Genomic DNA, 10,436 nt, shown 5'->3' on the forward strand with positions numbered 1-10,436 from the left:
TTACGAATTGCGTACATTCCATTACACAACTCATTTCCTTTGAATCAAAGAAATCAATACAATCATGTTAGCACGTTGTTACACTTTAATCTCATTCTAAAGAAAGAATATTATAATTTATAAACATTTTGATACTTCCATTGTTGTAAAAAAACATGCAATTCTCGTTGCCAAGTTACCTACTTCAACCTCTATCATGTTTCATTACCATCTTACTTACTTCAAGCTTTATCATTTTAATGATGGTAACTCTTCCGAAGTGAAAGGTTGCAGTGACGTTTGGAATTGAAGAAGAAGGGCCACTTGTTAATTTGATTGTTTGAATGGTATTCTTGCCCTTTTATTCCAAAATGCTCTGACTGTATTTGACAGAGTTGATGTTTAGACCAGTATTTGACAACAAAAATGCCCCATGACGCTTCGATCCTAGTTGTCAGCACATGTCTGTGACAACTATATTACTTTGCTTCTTGTTTTTGTATAAAGCTTATGGTAACAAATATATAGTTTGTCAATGGACATTAAATGAGCGGAGCTATATATGCTCACAATTGGATAACTGGCCTACCAAAATCTAACGGTGGACATATACAACCCCACTCATTTAATGTCCATTGGCAGGCATGGGCATTAAATGAGTGGGCTTGTATATGCCCACTATTGGATAACTGTACTGCCAAAATCCAATGGTGGGCATATACAGGCCCGCTCATTTGCCCATTGAGAAGCTACTTATTTTCAGCCAAAGCCGATCCACTTTAGACATGTGTACCACTAATTGTGCTTTAATTGTACGGAGGTGTAGAGAAAGGTGCTTTCATTTTGAGGAGTGTGAAGAAAGCCTACATAATGAAAACTTTTTCTACGTCTGTTGGAACTTCGAAATCGAGAATGATCAATAAAATCTAATTCCAAAATTTCACCTCAGCACCCCGGAAGAGTAGGTGTCGGTTTCCACAAAGTATTCTTTGAAAATATAGAGTATACTTAGATGCACAGAACATTGGATCCTAGATTCCGCAAAGCTTTCTCTTAAAGTATATAATATCATTTTTTTAATAACTGATTTATAAACATTCGAATGAAGTAAAAGAACAATTGTGGTCCATCTTTCACCAGGTAAATTGGATTAGAATAGAAGGTTGTCAATGGACAGCTATGGTCCATCTCTCTTCCCACAACATTTATAGGGCCAAGGAAAGACAAAGTAAATTGCATTGGATTGGAAGGTCATTATTGCAAAATTTAGCCATCCATATTGAAGTCGAAGCAACACTACGAACTAAAATTGGCAATTGGATTTGATAAGGTGTCAATATCCCACATTTGAATCCCTGACTTCAATGGTACCAGCAGGAGAATTAACATTTGAATCATTATTTCTTGCCAAAACATCAAAAAACCCAAAAAGGATAAACCAACAATCTTATACAATAAGGCCCCCACATTCTACAGTGTAAAAAGAAGAAGTAAGGTCAGTGATGTTTGTAGGTGGCCAATTAATTACTATGCCTATTCTAATTAAAATTGTATTCATTAGTTTGTTGTTTACATTTGTTTTGGTGCCCAATCCATATGAAATATTTATTAATAAAAACCAGTCTTGATAGGAACCACCCACTTGCTACAATATACAAGTATTTTATAGAAACCTCCTTTAAGTAGTTGTTTGAAATTTTATTGTATAATTCGGCCAACATTCAAGACATGGCACTGCATATAAGACAACTACTAATTAAAGCTATAAATATATAGTTTTGTTTACAATATTTGAGTATTATATGTTTGTGCAATTGCCAAAAAGTAAAACGTGCAAATATAGAGAATTTTATGCCACAATGAATATGAAAATTATTGGTGCTTTGCTACTCATTGTGCGGAGTGCGGAAGAAGCTTTCATTGTGCGGAGTGCGAAGTTGTGGATGAAGCTTTCATTGAGCTTCTTCTGCACCTCCACAATGAAAGCTTCCTCTGCACTCCGCACAATGAAAGCTTCCTCTGCACCTCCTCGAACCTCAAAAATGAGAATGTTCAATAAAGCTTGTGGGATAATTTTGTGGCTCAACTCCTAGGTTGTGGCTGTTAATTGTAATTTTCTATAATCAATGTACAGTTAATAGTAAGAAAAAGGATCAACTTTTTACATAGTTGTGGTAGAAGGCTTCATAGTTGGAAAACCAGGCCTTTTATTTATTTTAAGAATATAACTTTGCCACCATTAACACTTTTAGAGCTATAACGGGGTTTTTGCAAAAAGGTTTTGTTCAATCTAGGGGCTTCATAATCCCCACTGCTCCTCTAGTCTCGCGAAGATGTCAAAGAGTCCATGATATCAGTCAGTCACTACAAAAGGTAAGGATTTATTGTGGGTTTAGGGTTTAAGGTAGGTTTTAAGGTCGAGGCTTAAAAAAATTATTTTCCCTGTCATTATTTCCTCTTATCTCATAATATACAAAAAATAAGTTTAAAATGGAAAAAAGTTTAAAATGAAATAAGAGGTAAACGCACTAAGAGTGTCTATATTAGTATCAGTGTTAGAGCACTCATCCACAATCCCATTCTCCCTCCCCAATTACGTAAAGGACCTGCTCAGAGCAATATGTTAGTGTTGGTGTTAGAGCACTCACCGATGAAATGGCCATCTACAAAATTACTTTAATTTTCATTTTAAAACAATTTGTCAAGAACTGACAAATAACGAAAATTGAATTGCCCTCCACCAAGGGAATTATGTCACATCAAGGCTCGCGTAGCCAATCAAAAATTAGAAATAAAATTTTCAAAAATTAGGAAAATATTTTTGAATTTACAAGAAAACACAAATATTCAACATTTTCCGAAAACTTTGGTTAAAGTTACTAAAAAACCACAAAAACTCAACAAACTAATCGAGAGTCCAGGGACTTGAACCGCAAGGCGAGTGTTATAGTCCCCGGTGAGGCAAGGACTAAAAATACAAAGTGATTTTAAAAGAATTATTCAACCACCGTCTAAGTCTAACAACTAGGGTTTTTGGTGCCATTATATAGCTTTTTACTACAAAATTTTGTTCAAATTCAATCTTTATTTTGCTCATGTTATAGTCCTACATTTTTCACTTTATTATCATAGATCTTGCGGCTACAACATTGTGTAATTTTCCTTATTGTGGGTTTGGGGACCGACCTTGAGCTCATCATAGTTGACATAACCCATTAGAACAATGATAGAACCCCTTGAACTCAAATATGTAAATTACCTTCAAATCCACCAAAAACCTTATTTGTTTGATCCTCCTGATTGGTGGTTTATCTAAGTATAAGCCTTATGGGACTTTTGACTTGGTTTCACTGACCCATTAGATCCCCAAGATATATTTAGTGAAACCTTCCTCATGTTGAATTGTATCCATCACTAAAACAAGTGGGGTAGTTGTGAAGGTGACAAAAGTGACTTTCCCATGTTACTCATTGTCTTAATCACCTAGTGAGGCTTTGAACTAAGGTACAAGATTATGTTGTAACATACTCTCTCAAGGAAGCCCAAATATGTGTGGTGAAAGGAATTTTATTTTTAGAACCACCAAAGTTCATAACTATGAAATTGCAGTAGGGAAAGGAACAAATATTAGGTTGAGTTGTTTACTCTATGAACTCATGAAAATTGTTATAGACAGAGGGCATTGTTCAATTACAACTTCTCACGGATTCCAAGTTGTTTACGAATTGGGAAATCAATAAGTTGTCAATCAAGAATCTAGTACTTGATTCAACCGTGAACAAAGTTTTAGAGGTAAGAGAAAGTTTGCAGACATCATTTTCACTTATATAAATAGAGAATTTAATGTTTGATTTGATCATTTTTTTAAAGAATATTTATCTTTGCAAGAGGAGATCATTTTAAACAAGAACTTCGTCCTCATACTGTGCCTCAGACATTTTCCCTTTCATAGAGCTTTTGACCTCAAAGATTCGATCCTTCCAAAGAGTGCTACCATAGAAATATTCAATCCGTCAACAAAGTGTTATCACATAGATATTTGGTCCTTCAATACAAGGAGTTATCACATAGATTTGATCCTTCAATATAGGGAGTTATCACAGAGATTCAATCCTTCAACACAAAGATTCATCATTCAATTAGATTCGTCCTTTCTCCTTGTCTCCCTTGTATGGTGAAGCAGAAGATATTATTTCTTGATGAGATGATCCGAATTGCCCAAAGAGAGGAGGTTGAGTGTCTTATAAATAGTGATCCAATAGGTCAAATGGGTGTCCTTGACCGGGCCGACTTGAATAGGAGGGGCGACTTGGCTTATTTGGAGCCAAAAATTCAAATTTTCTTCTTTTAAAAACCGACATGAAGAACATGTCAAATATTTTTCTCTTTTGACAATAGCATGAAGAACATGATTTACAAATACATTAATGACCAAAATAATAATTATGATGATTAACCATAGCTACAAAATTCAACATTGGGAAATTAATAAGTTGCAAATCGAGAATTTGGTACTTGATTCAACCATGAACAGAGTTTTAGAGGCAAAAGAGAAAGTTTGTGGACATCATTTTCACTTGTATATACAAAGAATTTAATGTTTGAGTTTATCATATTTTTAAAGAAGATTTATCTTTGCAAGAGGCAAACTTTTTAAACAAAAATTTAGGAGAAGCTAAACCCTTTTTAGAATTTATTTGGCCTTAATATTGATTTCTGAAAATAATAATAAATGCCACTTGCCACGATAGATTAAATGTGTCAAGGTTTTGGAAGGTTGACACTAGGCCTGAAATGGCATTTTATGTATGTTTTTATGTTATGAAACACAACAAAAGTCTTAATAAGGCCTTGGGTGACAAATAAGTAATCCAAGGTCATGGCTGAACTCTTTCAAGTTCCTTTTAGGCCAAAAAGGCTAGACAATGTATACACTGATTTCATCTTTGAAATATCAAAGAGACACAGTGAATCTATGGGAAAAAAACACTCAGGCCTTCATTGCTAAAGAGAAATATATTTTACCAAAATACCAATATTGGGAACATACTTGTTAGTATTGCTGATAAATTGCATTTGCCCAAACGCCACTTTTTCATGAATAGTCGTGCAAAAATGCATTTTTCCATGAATGGTTATCTCAAACTATAGTGTTTTAGTATAAATTTATATCGTTTTACAAAAACATACTCTAGTATCCTAAATTTGAAAAAATTCAAAATGAAAAGCAATCTTATAATTGTTCACGTGACTAACTTTAAAATATAAAGTATGGTAACTACAGGAGTACGTGCACTAGCTCCAAAATTATTCACTGTAAAATAAAACAAAATGTTCCATGGTGCACTTATGCAGCTGAAAATCCCATCATAAACTGAGAAATATTATACATATACTATTTCCTACAAATTCAGTTGTACTAAAAATGAACACACTCATTTCCTGGAAAAGGAAATTCCAAATCTTACTCATCATTAACAATTCCAGATTTAACTTGTTTGGAGACATCAACGTTCAAACAACTTTCATTTCCCATAAGCATTGAGAGGACAAAACTTGTCAAGGTTGCCCAATTTTATTTTATTTTGGCAAACTTCCATTTTCAGAGGTATTTAAGTTAGAGCAACTGCCTAACTGTTTTGATTCCCTGATAGCAAGAGAGATTTAAAAGTTGGAAAATGTCTGGATACAAGAACTTGTCAAGGTTACCTGAAGTTTAACCTATTGGAATAAAAGCATTTGGTAAAACGCTCTGAAGGTTTTGGTTAAGTCTAAATGTTTGGAAGAGCGAGATCTATTTGGATGCTCTCAGCAAGATGAAATCTCTGGTGCATTCCATTGTATTAAATAAAAAGAATATTGAATGTGTTCCACTGTGAAAGGTTGGAGAATATATGGATGGAGTTTACGGGGAATATTCAGAATGATTTGACATTGTAGGAAGTGGCAAAAGTATTCAATCTCACAGAAATGCAAAGTGATAAAGAACCCAAGGAATAACCTTTACACTTAAGAGTTTCATAGGTAAAAGTTTGCCATGTAGTTTTGTGATTCATTTAACATGGTGTCATCCACCCAAAGAAACTTGTAAGCTTGCATGTTGAAAATGACCTGCACATTTTGACCTCTTACAAGCCAGCAATGCACACAGATCAACACAAGGATACTTGAATAATCTTATAACTGTAATACGCTGTGAATTACTTGATTTCAAGACTACATATTTGACTATCTGCTCATATTTATCGAAAGAGGCGATTACAAAGATGAAAAGAAATTATTGATGATCAAAAACATTGTTCTCCATCCAAAATGCATATCTGGGTAAGAAGACCAAAATGTCACATTAAACAAATGAATCAGACATAAGCTATTACAACTAAACTACTTATTAAAACCATGAGCAAAATCTCAGAACATTTTAAGAATAAATTATTCACAAACTTATTCATTCATTGAGTCGAGAAACTCATTCTACAGCCCAATATGATGTGTAGTAAATTTGTACATGAAGAAATTAGATCCCTCTAGGCTCATATTTGATTTCTATTTAAGATGAATCTATGCTGGTGAGTTATCCAAATTTAGTTGTGTTTACAAAGATGCTGCCTTTGTTAACACTAATAAATATGCTTTTAGAGATGGCCCAGAGTCTATGTGAATGCAAAGCTCATGGCAGACAATAACATAAGGCGTTTACAAAACAATCTGTTATTCGACTTTTTGCTGACATAAAAACTCTGATCACATAGAAAACAGGATGAATTGCATCCATGAATTGAAAATAATGAAGCAATTATATTAAATTGCGTCCGTGTTTAAATCTGTTTTTACAAAAATGTTAACTGGCAGTTGTATGACTTTGACATTACAGAAATTGCTTTTAGACTTTTCTTGTGCCAAGGAAACTACATGAGTGTCACAAGGTGGAGCCTGAATGTTTTGTGCCACAAGGTGGAGACTTAATGTTCTCTGGCTAAAGAAAATAACATTAAACCAAAAAAATGAGTGAAAAGGAAAATTCATGTTAAAAACTCCCGACAAAACCTCAGAACCTCCGTTAATCTCTTTGATTTGAGACACTCACGGTGTGTCTCCGCCTTTCCCACCGTGGTAAATATCCAGCAGAAATGAGGATTCAGGATGATTATTCACATATTTCTCCAAGAAATCTTTGTCTGACATATGAAAAATAGTTGGTAAATAAATCTCTTTTTTGAACTCTTGCAGTTGCATAGACTTCAATGCCTCCATTACTTTATACCGAGGAATTATCCTCCTCTCCAAGCTGAACGCAAATAGATTTGGATACTTCACCAAATCATCCAATGCAAGTCCCACAGAATTAACTATAAAATCTACATTATGTTTCATTTTCTCCACTGAAACCCTTAGAAACCACGGAATCCGACTAGTTAATACAGAAATTTGTTTCTCCGAGAAACCTAAACATCTCAAACACTGGAATTTTCGTTCTATTGTTTCTTTCCTGCGTACCAAAATAATCGACAGGGTAGCACCAAACGACTTTGATCCCTTCCTAAACCCTAGATTCTCGACCTGTTTAAATGAGTCCATAAGTTTTTCCTCTGAAATTGTTAGCAGACGGGGTTGGCTCACCACAAAATATGATAATGTTTCACCATCAAAGCCCGATCTTAGAAGAAGTGAAGCTTTCGATTTAAGATTATCCTCTCTCCTATCAAATATACTTGCATCTCTAATAATTAGTTTGGAGATATCTTTTTCTTTCATGAAAGTCCTAAGAAAGCTGAGCTTAGGCTTTAAATTTCTTTCGGAGTTAAGAAGAAGAAAGTTAGGGTTACGAAGGACCACCTTTCGAACCTGGGCAGGGGTGGTCAAACCACAACCATTTAACAACTCCATAATTTCTTCCAAATTTCGGGTCGATTTTACACGAAGTAGTCTATCTTTATGTCTAAAAGCTTTCGTGATTTCTTCCTCAGTTAGACCACATCTGCTGATGAGAAAATCACGTACAGCGCCGCGCTCTAGTGGAGCCGTGGACGGTATTGCGATTTGGTTACAGAAATTGGCGAATTTTATGGGGGACTTTGTATAAAATGGAAGAGAAGGAAGTAGAGAAATCGTGATCGAGGGGTAGTTGCCTAATAAAGGGAAATGGCTGGTGATCAATCGTTTCCATATTTTCAACTGAGTAGACATCATCCTCTGTGAAATGAATACAGTGAAAGATAATTTATTTACCTGGAGGGGACGAGCGGAATCGATGACTTCACACCCGTAAGCTCAAACCTGGGCGCTGGTTGGAAGGCGACAATATTGGGTGAGAGAATGACCAAGTAGGGTTTAATGAGGCAGTAGGGAGTTGAGGGCCGGCGCAATGTCGGAGGGTTAGGGTTTTGGGGGTTGGAAATTGGAAGTTTTGAAATCAGCTGTTAGTGTTTGGTACTTTGACCTTGGCATGGAATTTGATGCTCAAATTCCCCTCCACTGATGATTTGCCCGTCAAATACCACTAAAATTAAAGTCAAGTTGTCGAACTTCTACCACTAAAATTACAGTCAAGTTGTCGAGCTTTTATCGATTTATCATTTGAACTGTTGAAACCGCCATCCGGGGTTTTGATATTCAGATTAATAGCACTTTGAAGGATATTTCCTAATAGCAGAGAAACAAAACGTGGCCAGTTGGTATGAGAGGGTTACATTTTTGTATAAATGTTTTTTTATTAATTTATTTTTTTTCAAAGTTGTATTTGAGTATTGATGGCACGTGAGTGAAGAAAGTGATTTAGCATGGAAAGAAAGAAAGAAATTATTTTTAATGTCCACGATGTTAAAGATAGCCTATGGGATAGCTTGCTTCTTCATGTGCTTGATGTATTCGGCCTTTTTCTGTGAAGCTTCAAAATAAATGCTCCCAGCTTCTCGACAAACCTCTCGCTAAATAGATTATCCCAAGAGCTAGTTGTCAGCGTATCCGCATAACTTTCCTTGTTGTCTTTGAAAGCCTCACATTCTAAAATGAAATGTTTTTCTGTTTCCACTTTTCCGGAAGAACAAAAAATGCATACTCTTTCCTCCCACATTTCCTTTGGCCTCTTCCAACGCCCTGTTTCACAACGTAGTTGATGAGAATTAGTCCTTAACTGAGCAATAAGAATTTTGGCTCTCCAAGAGATATTGGCCTCTATGTATGCCTTTGGTTGATGATTATGAGTGGGATTAAACACTTCAATATAGTAATTTTTCTTTCTTCCTAGCTCCTTGTCCCAAATATGCTTGTGGAACTTTTCCATAACAAAAGCTTTTATCTCTTTGCTATTTATGGGACACACGTTCAAGCAAATACCCCATTTACTAAACCATTTGTTATTTTGTTGCATCCAAGTTTTTTTGCTCTTGCACAATCTATCATTAAAGACAACCTTAGGCCATCTACCCTCTTCCATTTGCTCAATTTTTTTTAAATACCTTATGACTCGCACCATAGCAATTGCTTCAATAGGAGCGGTCCATGTTTCACTTAGCAAGATATCATAAGGAACTGCACTTTTAATCTTAAATTGGTTTGTAATCAAACACTTCTGAATTTTCTCAATTTGTCTCCATTGCATGTCGGATGTACTGCTCGCCCATAGTTCATAACCATATAGAATTACCAGAATCACTATAAGCCCAAAAAGAGTTTGAGTGGTGCTCTAGTCCCGTAACTCTACCTTTCTACACCTATTTTGAAAAGCATAATATGCTTTCCAACCCCCCAAAGTTCTTTTCTTTCTACAACCATTCCAGCTTAGATTTTTGTTGAAGTCAATTCCGAGATATTTGTAGTCCGCAACTTCTTCCAGAATGTTGTCTTCAAAGTAAAACTTATGTTGGTTATGTTTTATTTTCTTAGAGAAGACCACTACTTTTGTTTTACTGATATTAACTTGCATCCCCACAATTGTACAAAAATGCTCAAGGGATAGCAAGTGTTCTTGCAAACCAAGAGCCGATTTAGCAATAAGAATAAGGTCATCTGCATATAAAAGAAGCCTTATAACAAACTTGCCCAAATAGATACCATCACCCCCTTGTGAATTTAACCACTCCTCAAGCTTATCGATATATAAACCAAAAAGGGTAGGAGATAGTGGGCAACCTTGCTTGACCCCGATATCACTTCTAAAACTTTCAAAAATGCCTACTGAAGTTCTAATTTTGACTCTCACCTCTTCATACAGCCTATGCACGGCTGCTCTCAAATGTTTAAGAACCCCAAGTTCCTCCATTATGTACCAAAGCTTATCCCTAGGAATCGAGTCAAACGCTTTTCTGAAATCAACAAAGCAGCAGAAGACTTCTTCCTTTTTCTCCCACATTTTTTCGATGATGTGCCTTAAAGTTATACAATGATCAAATGTGGAATGTTTAGGTCTAAAACCTGTTTTCCCTTTAGCACGCTTCTGCCCACTTGCTAATTTTGTT

At 35.4% G+C, this 10,436-nt stretch overlaps 1 long non-coding RNA gene across 1 annotated transcript; it reads right to left on the reverse strand.

Annotated features, from left to right (window-relative positions):
- Positions 1–5,960: 5,960 nt before the first annotated feature.
- Positions 5,961–8,556, reverse strand: LOC149231416 (uncharacterized). Its single transcript, XR_016247441.1, has 2 exons — positions 8,209–8,556; positions 5,961–6,299 (listed from the first exon to the last, which is right to left on the reverse strand). It is a non-coding gene; the product is annotated as an uncharacterized LOC149231416 (long non-coding RNA).
- Positions 8,557–10,436: the final 1,880 nt, after the last annotated feature.

The sequence above is a fragment of the Pinus tabuliformis genome, chromosome J, assembly GCF_031772625.1.
Source record: "Pinus tabuliformis cultivar Carrire ecotype Pingquan chromosome J, CPIR1, whole genome shotgun sequence".
In the NCBI taxonomy this organism is placed as follows: domain Eukaryota; kingdom Viridiplantae; phylum Streptophyta; class Pinopsida; order Pinales; family Pinaceae; genus Pinus; species Pinus tabuliformis.